The sequence below is a fragment of the Miscanthus floridulus genome, chromosome 10 (assembly GCF_019320115.1).
Source record: "Miscanthus floridulus cultivar M001 chromosome 10, ASM1932011v1, whole genome shotgun sequence".
Classification (NCBI taxonomy): Eukaryota; Viridiplantae; Streptophyta; class Magnoliopsida; order Poales; family Poaceae; genus Miscanthus; species Miscanthus floridulus.
In genome coordinates this window covers 55056755-55078873 of record NC_089589.1, presented here as the reverse complement: position 1 = coordinate 55078873, position 22119 = coordinate 55056755, and the positions used below count along the sequence as shown (strand labels likewise).

General features: G+C 46.5%; 1 pseudogene; it reads left to right on the top strand.

The window, feature by feature from the left end:
- The window catches only part of LOC136488672 (ankyrin repeat-containing protein NPR4-like), a 61783-nt pseudogene that overhangs the window by 6272 nt on the left and 33392 nt on the right, over window positions 1-22119 (top strand).

Below are 22119 nucleotides of genomic sequence, written 5' to 3'. Positions count from 1 at the left end.
ACACAATCCTAGACAAGAAAGTCTACATCAGAGGCAACCTTTCCAACAAAGAAGAGGAGGAACTCCTGGAGGTTCTTGCTAAGAACAAGGACATCTTCGCATGGTCAGCCTCCGACTTGCAAGGAGTTAGCAGAGACATCATACAACATTCTCTAGACATCAACCCAAACATGAAGCCAAAAAAGCAAAAACAGAGGAAGATGTCAGAAGATAGAATCTTAGCAGCAAAAGCTAAAGTACAAAGACTGCTAGATGCGAAGGTCATCAGGGAAGTCAAGTATTTAGACTGGCTACCAAATGTGGTCTTAGTCCCAAAGAAGAACGACAAAATGAGGATGTGTATAGACTTCACAAACTTGAACAAAGCTTGCAAGAAAGACCCATTCTCGCTTCCAAGGATCGATGCCTCCGTCGACAAAGCTACTGGCTACAAGCGTTTCTCCCTGCTGGATTGTTTCTCAGGATACCATTAGATATGGCTGAACAAGGAAGATGAAGAGAAAACAAGCTTCACGACCCCCTCTAACACATACTGCTTTGTTAGGATGCCCGAAGGTCTCAAGAATGCAGGCTCAACCTTCACAAGAATGACCAAAGTAGTCCTTGGACCTCAGTTGTAGAAAAACATCATAGCATATGTCTATGACATTGTGGTCATGAGCAAGAGAGAAGAGAATCACATTGAATACCTCAAAGAGACCTTCGGCAATCTTAGAGCCGCAAGACTGAAACTCAACCCAGAAAAGTGTGTCTTTGGAGTAAGCAGAGGAAAGATGCTAGGGTGCATAATAGGGCCCCAAGGCATATATGTAAACCTAGATAAAATGAAGGCCATACTTTCAATGATAGAGCCCTCAACCTAGAAGGAAGTCCAGAAGCTCATAGGCAGAATAGCAGCTCTAAACAGATTCATCTCAAAGTCTGCAGAGCGCAATTTGCCATTCTTCAAAGCTCTAAGAAGCACAAACAAGCTAGAATGGGGACCAGAGCAGTCGAAGGCCTTCTAGCAACTTAAGAACTACTTGGCTAGCAACCTCATGGTCATGGTACCATGCCTAGACGCACCCCTGCTACTGTATGTGGCAACATCAGACCATGCGGTGAGTGGAGTCCTAGTCTAGGAGAAACAAAGTGATTCAAAGGTCATCCAACAACCCGTCTACTATGTATCAGAAGCGTTGGCTAGGGCAAAGCTAAACTACTCAGAGATTGAGAAGACAGCCTACGCTGTTCTATTATCTTCAAAAAAGTTGAAGTACTACTTCCAAGCATATGAAATCACAGTACCCTCGGCACAACCACTAGGTGACATATTCAGCAACAAAGAAGCCTCTGGAAGAATTGGGAAATGGGCAATGAAGTTATCTCAATATGGCATAAATTATGTTGCAAGAGCAGCAATAAAGTCCCAAGCACTGGCAAACTTCATGGCATATTAGACACCTTCGTCACAATCAAATTTACAACCACCAGCTCAAGTATGGACACTTTACACAGATGGGGCTTGGGGTCACCTAGGAGCTGGAGCCTCCGCTATATTGATATCACCATCTGGTACCCGATCCAAGTACGCAGCCAGGTTGACATTCAAAGCAACAAACAACATAGCCGAATACAAAGGCCCCATTCTAGGACTTAACAAAGCCAAGGCACTAGGTGCACAAACAATACTGGCGAAGACAAACTCTTAAGTAGTAGCAGGGTAGGTAGAGAAGGAATACATAGCATGGGAGCCAGAATTGGTCAAGTACTTAGCAACTGTGAGAGCCTTAGAGCATAGATTCCATGGGTTCACACTCAAGTACATACGAAGAGTAGAAAATTCAGAGGCAGATGAGCTTGCGAAGGTGGCGGCAAACAACCTACCTATGCCAGAAGGAACCTTTTTCTAGAAACTAGAAGCACCAGCAATGGCAGTAACATCGAAGGCATTCAAAGAAATCCTAATCACCAAAACAGAAGATTGGAGGCAATTGGTCATCGACCAAATCAATGGCGCCTACCAAGCAGAAGATGAACCTAGTGCTTTGAGAATGGCAGCCAGAGCAAGGAGTTACACACTAGTGGATGGGACCCTATACAAGAAAGGCGTTGTGCAGCCACTACTCAAGTGTATAACGTAGAGCTATGGCAAGGAGCTTCTACAAGAGATACACTCAGGAATATGTGGATCACACATAGGCCCAAGAGCATTGTCAATGAAGGCCATTAGAGAAGTGTTCTACTGGCCCACGCACATCAAGGATGCAGAAGACATTGTCTAGACATGTGAAGCATGTCAGAACACTTCACCTCATTAAATAAGGCCTTCGACAACAACATAGCTTATACCAGCCACTTGGCCACTACAAAGATGGGGCATGGATCTCTTAGGTCCTCTGCCACCTTCGCAAGGGGGGAACAAATTTGCAGTTGTGCCAATAGAATACTTCGCAAAATGGATTGAAGCCAAACCCTAGAAAACATCACTTCAGAGTCAGTGAAGAAGTTCTTTTGGCAGAACATAATCTGCAAATTTGGAGTACCAAGAATTCTCATAGTGGACAATGCCAAGCAATTTGACTCGGACAATTTCAGAGAGTTTTACAAAAACATTGGGACAATGCTAGCCTTCGCATCTGTCTACCACCCATAATTAGTTGGTGTTGTAGAAAGAGCAAACAGGGTGGTCTTCTCAGCAATTTCTAAAACATTGTTCAGCCTTCGCAAAGGCAAATTGGTTGAAGAATTGCCTAGAGTTGTCTGGTCACACAATACCATAGCAACTAGAGCAACGGGTTTTACCCCTTTCAAGCTGCTATACGAGGAAGAAGCAATGCTCCCCAAAGAAGCCAAGCATCAAAGCCTTCGAGTACTAAAGCACGCATTAGCTTCAGATGAAGCGTACTCCAAGGAAACTATTGAAGAAATAAGGCTAGAAGCAGCGGAAAACATCAACAAGTATAAACAACAAACTAAGAAATGGAGAGACAGTCAATTAGTTAGAAAATACATACACCACGAAGATCTAGTCCTAAGGAGAAGACCAAATGCAACCAATGTGGGCAAGCTACAACCAAAGTGGTAAGAACCATACACGGCAAAGGCCGTAGGGAGACCAGGCTCTTTCTACTTGATAGACACCGAGGGGACAACAACTACCCACACATGGAACATCGACAACTTGAAGAGGTTTTACATCTGATTGTAACGGCGGTCTTCGCGGGAATATAAGCGAAGGCCACCTCATTTCTTTTTAGCATTACTTTTTTGTCTTTACATTTTCAAGCAAGCAATGGGCCTATACTCTTTTCCTCACAGAGGGGCACTCCTAGCGGAGGTGAGGTTTTTAACGAGGTAGGACCCATGCAAAAACCCTCTAAAATATAAAGAGGAACCCCCGTCAAAAACAATTTGAAAGCGAAGGTCAAAAGTGGCTAGCAACGGAGCCACACCATTCGACGAGCAACTCATGACAAGGAGAACCCTCCGCCACCCACAGCTAAAAGCTCATAGGTGCATAATGATCTCCATGGCACCAAAGCACCTACCCTTGCTGAAGACCTATCAATCCTCAGGCATCAAGGTGTCAACCGTCAGGCTAAAAAGCCAGAACCCCGACAAAGACCTATCTTCGCCATAGGCATTGGGAGAATACCTGACGAAGACCTATCCTCATCAGGCATCAGGGCAAAAATATTCCCAAATCACATACACCAAACAAGTACATAATCATAAATTACCAAAGATACCAGAAGTACAACACAATATGCCACAATAATTGCAAATCACTTTCATATTCAAAGCACTCATCTATCCCAACAACCAAATTTTATGCAAGGAAGGGACTCCAGGCTATAAAAGAGGATGCTGACACCACCCCACCTTACTCATTCCATCACATCACCAACAGCTTAGACTGCAAAGAAGAAGCCTAGCCTTCAAAACCACTAACAACAGGAGAGTAAGGGAAGAACCACCACGATGGAATCTAGAGTATCCTTACACATACTAAAGCAAACAAAAAAGATACCATGCGAAGACTTGTAAAAAGAGAAGCTCGAGGCACCGGACGAAGGTCAAGAAGAACATATACACTCGTTCCATAGGGTGATGTACAACCTCCATCCGCCAAGTACCAGCTGAAGCCAAAGGCTACGGGTAGATATCGCACGAAGGCTCGTAACATCCCCCCGCAGCCAAAGGTCCCAGCTGGTAGTGCCTCGCAGCCCATCAACTCAAAGGGTGTGCAGTAGCCTCCGGTCGACTAGCAAGAGTCATAAGACATTGAGCAACAAAGCCACAAAGACCGTAAGGCTGACTACCTCGACACAGGCAGGGACGAAGGCATGGCACGAGCATGACTTCTACAGCCCGCGGAGGGCACCCGCAGAGGGGCGGAACCTTCGGAACAACAACAAGATCGAAGACAGGCACTGCTATTTCCTTACCCTAAAGCGCTAGAGGGTGCCTACCTTCGATGCTACAAATAAAGAACGGAGGCTAGTAGTAGGGACTTAGCGCTATCAATTAGGTGCTTTCTTCATTCCAAAGAATACTGTAACAATAATGGATGAAATCAAATAAGCCTTCGTTTATTTAAAACCAAGCATACAGCTAGAATGAAAACAAGTTACAACAAGCTCAAGATAGGGAGCGCGTAATCCCAAAGGTTTACATGGCCCGAAGGCCCCTAGCCATAACATAAACAATGGGCCTAAACACTACGGGGGGGGGGGGGGGGGGGGGGGGGGGGGAGGGGGGGGGGGGGAGGAGGCCCTCGCCAAGCGAGCAATCTAACAAACTCACTACGCTCATCGTCTCTATCATCCAACATGAAGTCCCCCATATCGGCGACCAAGGGCCGTGGAAAAGTTGCACGCCAGTAATCCCAAAGGTCTCCATTAACATAAATGCCATCCTTCATCATTACTAAAGGAGTTATGTCCTGCACAGACCCACAGGAGGCAACCTACGCAGGACAAATTTACATTCTGTCCAAAACATAGACATCACTAAACCAAGTTCTCTGTACAAATAGTGCAGGATGCGAAGATAGCCTCACTACCCTCATTCTACTCCTAAAAATCTAACTAAGCCTAAGGATTAACCTCCGGAGCGGTCGAACCAACTGTAGGGCCTTCAGGCTTCCGAGCCTCTGCAGCACGCGATGACTCCGCTGTAGCACCCTTGTCGGTCTTCCGAGCCTCCACCTCCCGTGCTGCACGAGCAACCACCGTAGCCTTTAAATCCTGCACAAGAAATAATAAATTATGACAAGAAGGAAACAAGTTCTAAGTAAGAAAACCCTACTGCACGAAGACAAACCTCAACCCGACGTGCCTCTGCTAAGGAACGAGCATCCAGTCGTCCGAGCTTGGACCAAAAATAGCCCATGAAGCGACGGACAACGCTAGAAACAGGCTTCGGGATCTCGCCAAGCCCCACCGGGTCTTCGTAGTCCTTCCGCTTAAGCGCCTCAATGTGCTCACAGCCACCTTCCGCCAAAGCTCTGGCAAAATTAGTTGCACTAGAAAGCGCAACAAAATCCGCAATCTTGCCAACGAAGTTTGGAAGCTTGGCAAAGTTGGTGGACATCCAAGTAAACAGGCGGAGGCTGAAGCCCCAGCTGGAAGAGATGACGTAACCTTGCCAAACCCAGTGAGGGCAGTGGTGTACGCTTCAGCAGAAGACAAGCCCAACGTCTTCGCCTCATCAAGTTGCCCTTTTAGCAACTTAACCTCCGTGACCAGGAAAGCACTCGAGGTCTTCTCAACATCTATCTCCTTGCGGAGATTGTCAGCAATCTCGGTGGCCTTCTGTGCACTCTCCAAAGCCAAGTCCTCTGCAGCCTTCGACCCAGCCAAAGCCTTGTCCAAGGACTCTTCCTTAGCTTTCATTTCGTCAAAATCCTTTTTGGTCACCCGAAGAGCCTCCGCCGCTTCCTCAAGCTGCTTCTTCTCCGCGGTCAGACCATCAAGCTCCTTCTGGAGACATTTGATAGTCTCATCATGGTGGATGATCTCTCGAGAGGCCCGCTCTTCCAGCGCCTGTGCCACGTGATGACTCTGTAGAAACTTAAGTTCAAATCAACCAAAAACAACCTAATTAAATGAAGACCAAACAAAGACATACCACGCATTGCTGCTCAAGATTTAGCCGCAACAAGTGATGGATGTCAATATTCTTGAAGTGATGGCGGGCCTGATCTGCAGAAAATCAACGCATAAGCAAAGTAAGACAAAAATGACAAGAACAGACAAGAAGTTGTAAGCAACCTCCTAAGACATTGTATAGTTGGCCAAGTGCCTCCACCCACCCACTTAGAGTGTCAGAAGAGCCGCCTACTGAAAACAAAATGCACATTAGTACTCATTGTATGGTGAAGAGAATGAATTATAAGCAATATAAACTAACCTTCAACGCCAGCCTGGGTGGGCTTCGAAGGCCCACCATGTCCGGGCAGCTCAGCCCCGATAGCCAAACCGCCCAAACCTTCCAAGGCAACACCGGCGGAGCTACACAGGGGCCATAGTGGGCCATGGCCCCCCCTTGCCTCTATGATTTCGTGAAGCCCACAGGTCTCCTCTGTTCATGAGTCACTGACCGCGGCCAGGGTCATCACTGTAGCCAGCGGCCAGGTCAGACATGCCCCCCTGAATTTTCAGTCTAAAATCTACATAGTGTGCGTATTAGAAGTGATTGTTTGAGTAATATTTTATTAGTAATCAAGATTTCATGTTGCGTTTTGGAGAATTTTTTATGCTCGGCTATTTTGTTGTCAATTGTATTTTATATACTATGACTTAACTATAACTACTAAAATTAATTTCTTCACTACTTGTGTACCTATGGATTCAATTGATAAATTGGCCCCCTCTATATTTCGCTTCAGGCTCCGCCACTGCAAGGCAAGGCCACGGACAGGCGACACCGGCTTGTCTTCACCAGCACCCTTGCCGATGAGGCCTAGCGCTAGCACTCCTGCTAAGCGAAGACAACTAAGCCAAAAAGACAAAGAAAGAAAAAAAACACAAAAAATAACCAACGGACTGTTACCCAAACTCAAGATGCCTTGAGCAGCATCTGCAATATCAATATCCACGAGGTGCGGAGACCCCACAGGACTCGCCCGGTCCTCTGACTCCGCTTCAGACTCCTCTAGGCTAGAAGCCTTCACGGACCGCGTGCGCCCCTTAGACGCAGCATCAGCGCTGTTGGACGCAGTAGAATCGCCCACGCCTGCATCTTCATCTTCGGAACTGGACGCATCTGCGCCAGGACCAAAGATGGATGGCATAAGCTCAACATCAGGGGCATCAATAGAAGCATCGGTAACCAACCCCTGAAGAGCAGCGGACATCAAGTCTACGTCTCCACAGGTGGTGGAGGTCTCCGTCTATGGAATCTCAGCTCCAACTTGTACGTCCTCATCTGCCCCGGCGCCAGCCTCCTCTACGTCCTTAGCCTCCTTTTTGCCAGAATTCCATTTCTTCGACTCCAAGCTTTCCTTTTCTTCGACTGCAAGCGGGCAGTCATGTTCTTCACCGTGGCAGCCTTCGGGGCCTTGTCTTCAACTCACTTTAACACCTTCGTTGGGACCTTATGGTCCCCATAAACCACACCCATCTCCTCGAAGACGCGATTCAAACGAGGCATGGTGCCTCCGATAGCTTGCCGAGCGAGATACTCATGCTCAGGTATATTGCCAAGTATATCAATAGTGGCTGCCTCAACTTGGGCGACAATTTCAGCATCATTTTTATCTTCCTCGCGTTTAAGGCCAAAACACGAAAACCAGACGCCTTCTTCTCCCCCGAAGACCGATAACTTTACCGCCTCCAAGGTCATCTTAGGCCGGTTGTCCTTACCCAATGGCTATAATCTAGAGGCCACCATTTCATCCATGAGGTCCCGGCCTCCGGAGTAGCAACAGGCACTACCGAAGGCCAAGTCGTAGGCCTTCCACGCTGCGTCAACATACGCAGACAAACGAGTCAAAGGCCCCATATCCTCCATGGTAGAGGCGAGCGGGTAACGAACAACTTTGTTCCCATGCTTGTCCCTAGTGTTCACGCCGGAGGTCTTCGTATAAAACCAGTCTGGTTCTGAACCATATGACTTGCACGCCCAGTAAAACTTACTGAGAGTAAGAATCCTGTTGGGGGTAAGATGGTGCAGCTGTACCTTGAAGGAACCCAGCACAAGCCAATGGAAGGTGACCGACGGGAATCGAAGACCACAAACAAAGAAGTCCTTGAAGACAATAGCCTTGTTAACCTCCGGACGAGGAACTGTCTCACCACCCGAAGGCCTCCCCTTGCCCTCAGGGAAACAGCCTTGCGCTGCCAGCTCACTGATCATTTCTTCTGTCAGTGAAGGCTCGAAATCACATGTCTTCCTCATTGTGGCCTTTCTCTCTCTGCCCTTGGGAATCGGATCTCCAACAAAAGCTTCAACGTTATCAAGATCTTCTTGGGCCTTCGCATTTACCATCATACACTCCTCAAAATGCCTAGCCCACTCACTGGCCCTCACGCCAAGTAAGCGAGAGTAAGGGCCACTAAAGCGAGCCTAGCGGGAGTGCGGGCTAGCGGGTGGAGCCGCCTCCGAAGGTTTTGGAAGCTAAAACTAGGAGAAGGCAAGAAGAATGCAAAAGCCGGGAAAGCGACGGCCGGTGGATTGAAGTGGAGGGAGCCTTCACCAACCTCCTTTTATAACCCACGAGTGTGCGCTTCAACTTCTGCCACCAACGGTCACATTAGTTCAGAAATGACTTGATTCCATAACCCCCGCAACCAACCAAAAAAGGACACGCCATACAATTGGGGTCTGGCACAACGCGCCTCGGGGGAGAGATGGGGGAGCCTTCGTGAACTGACATCAGCGAAGAAACAAGGTTCACGGCCGACCTACGCCAGACCAGACCCTCAGGGGGGAACTGTTGGGACACATATGTCTTGGTCGCGAAGGCAAGCCCCCTTTCTCTCTTTGCCAAACGACTAACTGTTAATCTGGAATATGGATTGTTGTGTTTTTCTTCTACAGGTATTATGCAGGTGCCTTCGGTAGTGCCCTCGGTCTGGGTGAAGGCACAGGGCCTGTGAAGACACCTCCAGTGAAGGCTCAGAGCATACCGCAAGATGGGGATCTCATACGGCCTTCGCCCACAACAGCACGACCACGCGAAGGCCCGGTGGAAGCAAAGGCACTATCGGTGAAGGCCGGGAGCTCTTCTAGGCGGCGCGCGGAGAGAGGTCGCGAAGGTCGCCAGGGGGAAGACGATGATTGAATGCGGAAGCCGAGGAAGATCGGCGAAGGCCAAGCCTTCACCGCCCAAGGACCGGGTTCTTAGAGGAAGCTCATTCTGCGCACCTGTTGGGCCTCTAGCGGGCTTCAAGGGAGGCCCATGGAGTAAGGCGGTTAGGAAGGAGAAGGCCAAAGATACCCCCGGAGGTCTCTAGTTGTACGGGAATATCTCTAGGATATGCCTTGTCAGTTGCAGGGTATAAATGTAAAAGGACTTTTACTTTTTACAGTGACCTATAAAAAGGGGAGAGCAACCCCATATAAAGAGAGAGTCCAATGAACGAATGAAACCCTAATTGTGTCACATGAGGTACCGACTTCTTTGAGTTAGCCTTCGCCCCCACCTTCATCGGCGAAGGCCCCAAGTACTTTGCCTGCTAGGACACTTCTCCCAACACCCTGTCTGATGCAAGTGCGAATGGATGTCTGACAAACATCCCATCAACTCTCCTAGGAGGCCACATAGGCTCATGCAAGCTCTCCCTGATTAGATCACTGCTGCAAGTGATGTCTGCTAGGCAAGTTACTTGTCGTTCTTAATTATTGCCATCTCGTGACATATTGGTCTTGTTTTGTTAAATTATGCTAAACCTGAGCTTGTTGGTATAGTGTCATTGACAGTGATAGCGTTGCATTTCAGGAACCTACAAGACCTTATGACTTTTGTGGAGTAGTCTATACAATTATGTGTAGCAGCTCAAGCGACCATTACTGCTAAAGACAGGAAGGATGTAGTCGATGACAACTGCTGCAAGGTTGTCAAGCTTATCTTGGTATTTTTACTGCTCGAAATCAGTATACATTGGTTACATGTTTTTTGAATACTACTAGAGCATTTTTTATTTGTAATACGTCTCAAGTTGTTTCTACAGGTCTCAACATTGTTGGCCTCCAAATGGATCTCAGATTCAGATTGGGGAAAGCCCTGAGGGTAGCTTGGCCATAGGCCGCTTGTTGGAATTGAAATGCAAAGGATTTTTGGCTTATCTTACAAGATGGTCTGCCACTGCTTTTATAAAGCAGCCGACTGCTCTCCTCCTCACCTGCTCCAGCATATTCTAAGATGCTGAGCATATTCCTAATACATGCCTGGGAAGCCAAGTAAAAGTAAAGTGCAGAAAAGTAAGATACAAGTGTAGGGCACTGGGCTTATCTATCATTCTCCCCCTAAGCCTTGTGCTGAGCACTGGAAATGATCTGTTGTAGCCCAATCCTCTCCCTCATCTCTTGGAACTTGGACTTTCCCAGTGACTTGGTGAGAATGTCAGCCAGCTGATCAGTGGTGGCAATGTGGCTGGCCTTGATGCTCCCATCCTCTAGGCAGTCCCTGATGAAGTGGTACTTGATGTGAATGTGCTTGCTTCTTTCATGGAAGACAGGATTCTTGGCCAGAGCTAGAGCGACTTGCTATCCACCTTCAGCTCAACCACATCCACATTCCTGCCAAGGAGCTCTGCCAGCATCCTTGGCAGCCATAGTGCCTAAGTTGCTGCAGTGGTGGTGGCGATGTACTCTGCTTCATAGCTCGAGAGGGCCACCACCTTCTGCTTGAGGGACTGCCAGCTGACCAAGCAACCACTGAGGAAGAACATGGTCCCAGTTGTGCTCTTGCTGGTGTCCACGTCGCCAGCGAGGTCGCTGTCACAGTAGCTGACGAAGCGCGTCGTGTTGGGGGCCCTGCCATAGTGGAGACTGTAGTCGAGGGTGCCCGCCACATAGCGAAAAATGTGTTTGACGGCCTACAGATGCTCCATCATGGGCCGCTCCATCAACAAGCTCACATACCCGACGGCGAACGCAAGGTTAGGCCAGGTATGGACCTGGTAGCGCAAACTCACGATCAGCCGCCGGTAGTAAGTTGGAACGACCTCCTCCGCCATGTTGTCTCGACTAAGCTTGAGCCATTCCTCCACTGGGGTGTGGGCCAGATTGCAGTCCATCATGCCGCCGAGCTTGAGGATGCGCTTGGCATACTAGGTTTGGTGAAGGGCGATGCCACTGGCATCCTAGTGCACTTCGACGCCGAGGTAGAAGTAGAGGAGGACGAGGTCGCTCATGTCTAACGCCTTCTTCATCTGCACCTTGAACGTCTCCTCCTTCTGTCCTTCAGCGCCGGTGATGATGAGGTCATCGACGTAGATGCCAACCAGTAGGACATTGCGCTCGCTGCACCGCCTGTACACCACCGCCTCATGCGTGCTCTGCTCAAAGCCCATCTTCTTGAGCGTGGCTTCGAGCTTCGCGTTCCAGGAGCGTGGGGCCTGCCGCAAGCCATAGAGGGCCTTACGCAGGCGGTACACCTTATCTTCTTCTTCGACGACAACGAAACCCGATGGCTGGCGCACGTACACCTCCTCCTTGAGGTTGCCATTGAGGAAGGCAGACTTTACATCCATGTGGTGGACCTACCACCCCTCCTAAGCCGCCAGCACGAGGAGGACACAGACTGACTCCATGCGTGCCACAGGGGCGAAGGCGTCATCGTAGTCGATCCCCTCTTTGTGGACGAAACCGTGCGCCACCAGCCACGCCTTGTGCTTGATCACCATGCCCTGCTCATCCTTTTTGAGCTTGAACAACCATTTGAGGGTGATGGGACGGTGGCCGCCGGGTAGTGGCACCAACTCCCAGGTGCGGTTCTACTCGACAGACTTGAGCTCCTACTCCATCGTAGCCCACCATGCCAGATCACCCTGCGTCTCAGCATAAGTGGTCAGCTTGACGGCGTGCGTCAGATGAAGCTGGGCGAAGAGCCGCTCTGCCTGCTCTAAAGTAGACTGGTCACCAAGGATGTTCGCCATCATGCGGTACCACAGAGGCTCATCGACATAGTAGGCGTCCAAGCGGTCTTCATCGTCCTCCAGTAGCGCTGCATACTCGATCTTCGGCTGCCCTGCGTGCACTGGTGTCACAGCGGGCGAAGCAGAGGATGCCATAGCTGGGGACAGAGGTGGTGAGATCGGCTAGGGTGCTGGAGTGGTCGGCTGGCTTGCCAATGTGGTCGGCTGGCTTGCCGACGTGGTCGGCTGGTTTGCCGACGTGGTCGGCTGGTTTGCCGACGTGGTCGGCTAGCTTGCCGACTAGCTTCCGACCGCCGCCGATGAGCTTCCTAGCTCCCTGGATTTGGTGAAGGCGAGCACGGTGGAGCTGTTGGTGTGGTCGGTGAAGCTGGTGAAGTGGTTAGTAAAGCTACTGAAGTGGCCAGCGCTAGTCCTCCAGCCCACTCATACTTGACGATGAAGTCATGCAGAGCTGCTGCGGATCCATCGTCAGCCGCCTTGTCCCACGCCCAGCCGCAGCCTTCGTTGAACACAACGTCGCGTGCTACCCGCACGCGCCGTGTCACCAGGTCGAGTACGCGATAGGCCTTAGCCCCTTCAGCACAACCGATGAAGACTCTAGGTGAGCTACGATCGTCAAGCTTGCCGACGTGGTTGAGTTCCTTGATGAATGCTAGGCAGCCGAAGACCCGCAAGTAGCCGATTGCCAGCTTGCGCCCGTGCTAGGCCTCATATGGCGTCTTGCCGTTGAGCGCCTTGGTCGGCGAGCAGTTAAGTAGATGCACGGCGGTCATCACTGCCTCCCCCTAGTAGATCGCCGACATCCCTTTCTGCTTGAGGAAGGCGCGGGCGGTAGCCACCACCATCTGGTTGCGGCGCTCGATGACGCCGTTCTGCTACGGGGTGTATGGCGCGGAGTAGTGGCGCTGAATCCCTTCATCGGCCTAGTATGCTGCGAACTCAGCCACCGTGAACTCACTATCATTGTCCATGCGTAGCACTCGAAGCTTGCGGTCGCACTCCTTCTCTACAACATCTTGATGGTGCTTGATGGCATCCGCAGCTGCCACCTTGGTGTCGAGCACGACTGCCCACATGTAGCGTGATATGTTGTTGACAAGGAGGATGTAGCACCAACCTCCAGGTGTAGCCGGTGTCACGGGGCCACAGAGGTCGCCGTGTACAAGTTCTAGCTTCTCCTTAGCTCGGAAGCTTGCCTGGCGGGGAAAGGGGAGCCGCCGCTGCTTAGTGCGGATGCAGGTGTCGTAGAACTGCTCCACATGGTCGACGCGCGGTATGCCCCGTGCCATCTCCTTGTTGCCGAGCAGCTTCAGAGCCTCGAAGTTGAGGTGCCCGAAGCACTCGTGCCATCGCCAGGAGTCATCATCATGGCGGGCTACAAGGCACACGGGATGCACCACCTACACATGGAGGACATAAAGGCGATTGGTGCCTCTGTTCACCTTGGCGAGAAGTTAGTGATGGCAATCCTAGATGCGCAGTACCCCGTGCTCGATCTCCACGCACGAGCCGTTCTCATACAACTGTCCCAAGCTGACGATAGAGTTCCTTAGTATGGGGATGTATTAGACACCGGTGGGCAGCCGGTGCTCACCAGTCTTGTGGTGAACATGACTGAGCCGACCCCCTTGATCTTGACGGTGGAGGCATTGCCGAACTTGACGGAGCCTTTCATGCCGGAGTCTAGGTCGGAGAAGAACTCATGCCAACCAGTCATATGGTGGGTGGTGCCGGTGTCGAGATACTAGCCGTCAATCTTGTCATCACCGGTACCGATGCCGAGGAAGGCGTGGGTGTGCGGCTCGTCAAGGTGGAGCAGGGCGGAGCCGACCGATGCGGGAGGGCAAAAGCTTGAACCTTTCTCCACCTCCCTTGTTTCTTGTCACAGCTCAACACACCCGTGCACCAAGAACAGAGCATGGTCCAGCTCCTCTGCTTGCGTGACATGGGCTAGCCTACTGCGGCATGGAGGAAGGTGGCAGTCCTTGGCCCAGTGGCTAGTCTTGCCATAGTTGAGGCAGGTATCATCTCGGGTCGCCTTGCGCTCGCTGCCATCTGCACCAGCTTGCCCTCAAGGTCCTTTCTCCTCCTTCTAGCTGCCGTGTGGTCGCCGGCGATGCTCCCTGGGCGGACTAGAGCCAGAAGCCTTGTCCTTCTTCTTCTTGTCGAAGGCCCGCCACTGCTCGGCGTTGTAGAGCAGCTTGCCTCCGGCGGTGCTTGACTCGGTGTGGGGCACCTCCTTGCGATCTTGCACCACCTTGATCCTCCCCGTGACCTCCTCGATGGAGAGCGCCTCGAAATCAAGAAGCGTCTTGATCGCCAGCACGATCTGGGAGTACTTCTTGGGAATGCAGCGCAGGAGCTTCTCCACCGCGCAAGCGTCTATGATGTCGGTGTCACCGTTGCGCGCCATATGCTCCTTTAGGCTAGAAAGGCGAAAGGCGAAGTCTTTGACTTGCTCACCGGGGTTCAAGGCGAGGCCTTCCCACTCCTGTCAAAGCCACTGCAGCGTCGCTCGGTGGATCCGGTGGTCGCCAAGGCACGCGGTGGCGATGGAGTCCCAAGCCTCCTTTGTTGTCGCCTTGTTGGCGAGGGAGGCACCGATCTCTAGCGGCACAGCGGCGCACAACTCCTCCAGCGCCCACCGATCGTCATGGAACTTGGCATCACCGAACTCGACCACGTCCCAGAGCTATCGCGCCTGCATCTTGACCTTCATCAACAAGCTCCACTCATGGTAGTTGGTTCTTGTGAGCATCGACCATGGCGTCCCCGCTCCAGAGTCACGGTAGACCGTCTGCACCACCGGCAAGCAGCCGCAGCACCCACGACGCCGTTCCGGTGAGGGCGAGACCGGTCGGCGCCTCGCGGGGCTACGCGATCCTCCAGCAGGTGGGCACTCCATCTCCGCTTGCAGCGTGGCAGTGGTGGCGGTCGTGGCTTCAGCCGCAGCCGCTACACACGTGGCCACCGCGACTGCCTGCATAGCTGCCACCTCTATGGCAGCAAGGCGCGTGGCGCGGTTGTCGGTCGAAGCTCCCTGTACCGTGCCTCTGGGTTTGATCTCCTCTGCGGCGGCTGCGGCGCGCCTAGCCCTCTGGCTGCTGGTGGACATGGCTGCTCTCTGAAACCCCAAAGAACCCTAGACGGCTCCGATACCAATTGTTGGCCTCCTAATGGATCTTAGATTCAGATTGGGGAAAGCCCAGAGGGTAGCTTGGTCATAGGCCACTTGTTGGAATTGAAATGCAAAGGATTTTTGGCTTATCTTGCAAGATGGTCTACCACTGCTTTTATAAAGCAGCCGGCAGCTCTCCTCCTCACCTGCTCTAGCATATTCTAAGATGCTGAGCATATTCCTAATACATGGCTTGGAAGCCAAGTAAAAGTAAAGTGCAGAAAAGTAAGATACAAGTGCAGGGCACTGGGCTTATCTATCAAACATTACGATTCTTGGTTGCAGTGATTTGTATTCTTATAGAAAGCAGGTGAACCTAATTTCTCTTTTACATACTAGATATCCCATATAACTTATAACAAATTTCCTTGTTCGGCAGCACAAGGTTCTCTCTCACACACATAAATGTTTTATATTGTATAATTCATTGTTCTGAGAATTTTCCTGGAAAATGGTAATCTAGATCCTATTTTCACCCTTACTTGAAGCACATATGCACACAACTGAATCAGTTCTGTTCACATTTGGAAGGCACAAGATAGTAGCTGAATATTGTGGAATACTGAAGATATCATTTTTCATTTGAGAGGGGCTGGACCAGGTTAGGGAGGGGTTTCAGTAAATCAAAACACTTGTAAACTATTTACATCTGTTATGGCAACTATCCACATCCGAAGGGCCAGTATTTTCCTTTGGCATTCTTTAAGATCTTGTATGCAATTATGAATTAAGAGAGCACATTATAGAAACAATGAATGCATTAGGATAAATATTTGCATATCTATTGTGGTGAATTTTGTTTGAAGACTGGTGGCATGTGAATCAGAAGATGGTAGCAGTCTAGCAGAAGAAAAATGGCACCCCTTTTCATGAATCTAATTTCAACTGTACTCTAATAATATCACTTAACATTGGAATTTTCGGAGGATAGATAGTTGGCATGTACTATAAAACAAATGATGCTTTACTTTTTTTCTATCTCTGAAGATATTTAGGAAATTAGCAATTCAGCAATTGCAGTCTTATCTGTAATTCCTATGCCAATGTGGTAGCGGTCGCCTCTAAGGTGGAGCGAACCTCCTCTTGGCAAAGCAGACCATATGTTGGCGCAAGGGTGAGCAACCACCGGGTGGCGAGCCACGGATGGAAGTGGCTTGCCAGTGGATATCTGGAGCAGCGGACGCAGGGAGCCACTGATGTCATTGTGGACAGGGTTATTACAAGATGTAACACTGTAAACACAATCGAGATTCCAGTTTCCACTAATATTTACAAGAAGGATTCTTTAACTAGCGATAATTAGTTATGAAGTCCAACAGTTGCCACCTGGTAACCAATGGAACTGGAAATTCTGGTGGGTATATGGATCTTACTTTTGGCCTGTTTTGCTGTTCAGGCCTCTGACTACTATGTGATCTTGCAACAATTTGAAACTTATTTAAATTTTAAAACATAATGTAAGATATTCTGATGTCACCATGAAGATATGAAATTCCATGAGTTAAAAACTTTAAACAAGGGTGTTTGGAACTGTTTTGAGACATACAATGCAAGGTGAAGTCAAGTAACATGATAATATGTGGGCATGAGTTTTCTTGCTGGAAAGCAATAAAGATTCATAATTTTAGTTAAACACCATGCCTTGCAAGGGCGTTTGAAATGTTCCATTTTTATCTTTTGATCACCATTTATTTAAGATTGAATGTTCAACATTGAGCCTTACATGTGAGCACAACTTCTTGTTTTGCATCAGACTCCTATTTATCATGTGCTACAAAGATAATCAGTGCATTTGATGATCTTCGCCCATAGAGATATGGTTCAATACCATTAAAATTGTACTTAAGTGAAACGGATACTATGTAATTTTCTATCCATTAATAGGGTTTATATTTTGTTGCTTTTGTTTTCCACTCTACATTTTTCAGTGGCACTAATGCAGTCAGCCTTAGAACTATGGGAAACATTCTTAAAAACAGCAATGCATTGTCTTTGTGCTGAGATGCACAAATGTCATGTTCTTTACAGAAAAGAAATCAGAGGAGAATATTATTTGATAGGGCGCGCGAAGACCAACTGGTGTAATCTATGCTGGTGTGCATCTCTTGCAGAAATGGTGCCCCTTACTGCACGCAAAAGACCATGTGAAGCTGGAGGTGTTCATGGAGAAAGTGCTGATTTAGCGATTTGGTTGCATGTGTTAAAAGTGAATGTAAATGAACAAGTGATTGGTAGAATTGTTACTTTCATTGATCTCTGAAATATATTTATACAAGTGAAGGGGTGTCACGAAGAGACACGACTATTCCCAAAGGTCTGCCCTTTGGGAGTAAAACAAACTATCTAATCCTATCCACTAATCTTGTAATTGATGGATGAGATCACTTCGTGAACATGCGTCTCTTGGTGGCGTCGTTTCACAACACTCCCACTTGATCAAATCTTCCTTGAGATCAATGTAGCTGTGATTAGCAGCTAAAATTCCTCGAAAAACTCAATGGGAAAAATCTGAGGAATATATGGCTATGCCATAAAAACTCTTTTAAACCTTATTGGAAAATAAGGAGAAAATAACATATTTATTTGTGATTTAAATAAACCACTATGTCATTGGTGTCCCATTAAAAAACCCTAATGGGAAAAATATTGGAGATACGACATAAAGATAACTCCTCCAAAAACCTTTTGGAAAAATATGAGGAACAATGTAAAGTGATATGCTGCAAAAACTCTTGCAAACCCAGTGGGAAAATCTGGAGAAAATGTGACGACATATTATTGTTATTGCTTCTTGGATAACTCACATGAAAAACCTTTTCACGAAAAAACATGGATGAGTTATGAGGGCAATATGTGTCTTTGATATTTCCCACAAAAACCCCAATGGGGAAAATAGAAAATACAACACATTCTTGTATTGATATTGCCTTATTAAAAACCTTTTATGAGAAACATTTGTGAGGAAAACTTATAGAGGGAAAATAGTACAACATGATGCTTGAACATGTTATAATCCAGGAGAAAACTCCCCCCGAACCTTGCAACTCTCAAAGTCATAGAATACCAATTCCATGAAATGTGGATGTAACTATGGACTTAGTGAGTGAATCTGCAAAAATATTGCAATACTAGTTTTGCAAGATGTTTATTTCCCAATATTTTGTAATTTATGGGGATAAAACATTTTGAACAATATATTTAATTATATTGCTCTTATATGACCTGTTTGCATCTTGACAATACAAGCAACCTTATCTTTGTAGATAATGGTTGATGACCCTATGGGATCACATTTGATCACTTTATGATGTCATGCATATAGGATGCTTCAAAATGATAAGTGGAAGTAATCATTGGAGTCAAAATTTGATGACTCGTGTGTGGAGACTATACCACAATAAAATCAGTATATGATCTGGCGTTGGGGACATTTGATCACTTTATGATGTCATGCATATAGGATGCTTCAAAATGATAAGTGGAAGTAATCATTGGAGTCAAAATTTGATGACTCATGTGTGGAGACTCTACCACAATAAAATCAGTATATGATCTGGCGTTGGGGAATTAAGTAGCCAGTATCTTGATACTCCACTTAGGTCGTGTCTTAGTTTATTTAATAATAAACTAAAATCCTTTACTACCATATGAATATATGTGGATATCCTTTTTGACTCCCACCTTTCGATGTTGTAGAAGTTGCGCTATTTTGTGCTAGCAAGGTATCTGCAAATGCAATATCAGGCCTGTTGCTATTTGCAAGATACATGAGCGCTTTATGGAATTAAGGTTGTCATCCCCTAAATGGATAGAAGTCCATATTTAGGGATTGAATGACGACAAGAGTTGATGGATATGATGTCCAATATTATTTGGAAATTGATAGACAATGTCAATTGGATATTGGTATACTGATATAGGTACTTAAGTTAAGACTTAAGCATAATTTGGTTTTACCCAAATATCTCATCTTAAATCTGTCTTAGAGGTCAATTCCACATGATGGAAATTGTACCTAAAATGATTGCTTAATTATATTTGTATCTTGATGATATTAAAATAATCAATATGTGTTGAGATGATAGGGAATCCAATTTAGGATTTCTTTACAAACACATATACACAATCATGATTAGAGTAATCCTTCTTTGGAAGGAACTCAATCAGTAAGTTGTACCACAATCAACTTTACTGTGTCAAGTTATGTTGTAACCTGAATTATACACAATGTATGTTGAAATTTGTATTTGGATTCAGAATGTGAAGTCCATTGGGACTTATACGTCTGAATCTATCAAATTCATTTGACCTACCAATAATTGAATTTGGGAACATAATTTTCACACATACCATGGGGTATGTTATGCTAGGTCTCTGCATGAAACCATATGCTACAAGCTCTCATTGTTCACCACCTTGCTTCTGAAAAGAAACTCTGCGAGAGAAGATATTATAGTGGTAATACTTCTCATCATTGAACAAGAGCAATTCTCCTTAATTGCCACCTTTTATTTTGACCCAATTTGAGTGTGAAGACACTCTGCCTAGGACTTTGGTCTAGATCTAGTAAGGTGAAGAGCAATCTTTGAGAAGTATATGTCGCGACAATTTGTTGTCTTTAAATGATTGATTCATTGGAATCAATATAGCATGTGAAAATGTTAACCCTTTTGAACTCAATGTCATTTCCCATAATTATGGAGTCAGGGTGTTCCGATATCTTAGGATCAGAATTTGGGTGAACCGTTGTTCCAGCTGGATTTTGATCTGGGTTTTAGATGCTGATCCACTAGGTGTCTGCCAACTTGAGGTTGGCTTGGATTTACTGATTTGGAGGATCTAGTCCTCAGTATCCTCAGACACTTACTTGGAACATTATCCTAAGGAGCGGCCATATTTCTCCCCATCTTTTGTTAGAAGTGGGAGTTGAATGGTTTTAATTGGTACCTCCACTCTTTCGGGCGCATTATGAGCAGGATAAGAGGATTTTGTGACACCCTTATTATTAGTAAATGTTTCTGGCAGATTATTTGCAATATGATGCAAGTATAAGATGTTCTAAATGATTAGGTTTAGATTCTTTGGTATGTGGATGTGAGGATTGATTATCAATATATGATACTCTTTTGATTCCTAGCATTCTTTGTGTGGTATAAATCTCCCCCTAATGCCTAGGATTATCCTCAAATTATGATCAACATACGAGCAATGTATAAATCCCCTGTAGAGATCCGAGGTATTCTATGAATAATGGATAATAATCCATCATTGGGATCCCTAATGCCCATTGGTATGTTGGGGTGGTGATATCGGTATGTGCAAACATACTTGATGCGCAGATAGGAAATGTTTGGTTACGACCAAACTTCCACGTACATACTACAACGGAGGGAGTTGTATAAGTGTAGCTTGATGAATTTGAATTAACGATGCGGTGTGTAAGGCCGCATGAAACCAACTTAGTGCTAGTAAATTACAATTATATTTTAATAGGTCATTCAATTAATTTGATTCTCAATAAGAGATTCAATCAAACCATTATTCGTATGGACATAAGGTACTTGATATATAGTTCCCAGAAACCAAACAGTTCCATGTAAAATGGATTTGATCCCACGTTCAAGATAATTTGCTCTACGAAGATTTTGAGCAATGGGTTTGGTATAACGGTGGTTCTCATGACTAAGAGACACATGTGGGACTATATTGTGGATGCATCAAAGTGAGTACTAATAGTCCACAAAAATGGTTAAGTGAGGTCACTAGTATGTACTTGAATGTGCTCAAGAAATTGAGTGCCTTTACATTTGAATTTTAAGGTAAGAGGGCCTTAAAATTAAATTCCCCTATGGCAACTACGGTGCACACAAAATCTATGGATTTTGGGAATTTCTGCATGACCAATAGAATTGACAATAATTCTCACGTTATCCCTATGATTGAATAATTGAGGCAAATGTGCCAAGTCTTGTTGACATCAAGGGAGAGGATTATTTTGTACACAACATTGGATACGAGTTATTTATATGCAGTCTAATCCAACTGTGGATGTTTTGTTTAAGTACAAGATGTGCCATATCCATTGTTAAGAGGAAATACTCCCCTTAGTTGTCATCTTGGGGTTTCGATATGGAAACCACATTGACAGATATCTCTATAATTGAATCGGGTACATTATGGAATCAGAATGCAATAATGGATTCATGATTATTATTTGAGTACCAATAGGGAGTATGATAGTAGCATGACCAAAACCCACTATCATGACATCGCGCAAAGCGATTATCAAAATATTTTTTTTGTCTCTATGTAAGAGTTTAGGAATATTTTGCTTCCCTATATATGTATAGAGTTTGGGGTGCAACTGTCCACTAGGCAAAAAATTTCTTTGCATTTGGATTGACTCCCGTATAAATCTATATGTATCATGAAGAATTTAATGAAATTCTTTGTAGATATACAGATTACATACAATTTAATAGAATATCAAATGTGATGGCACATTATTATGATATTCAATCGATTGAAATTGATGACAATATTTTATATTACAACACTAAAATGGGACGCAGATACTAGGTATCTTTATAAATGGGAGACAAATTTTTGGTCTCTAAAATGGATCAGGCGAAGTAAATTTGATGATCGTCTTATCCATGCTCATAAGACCCACTTATTGATTAAATTTTTGGTTGCTACTTGGTTTCGTCATGAAACTTGTTGTGAACAACTGGCCTTCTAGGTGGTGTCAGGTTGAAGATTGAAGCGTGCTTCATATCTTTATTGGTGAGCCAGATATTTATGTCCAATGGATTTGTAATACTGATCAACTAAATGTCTCGGGGCATGACA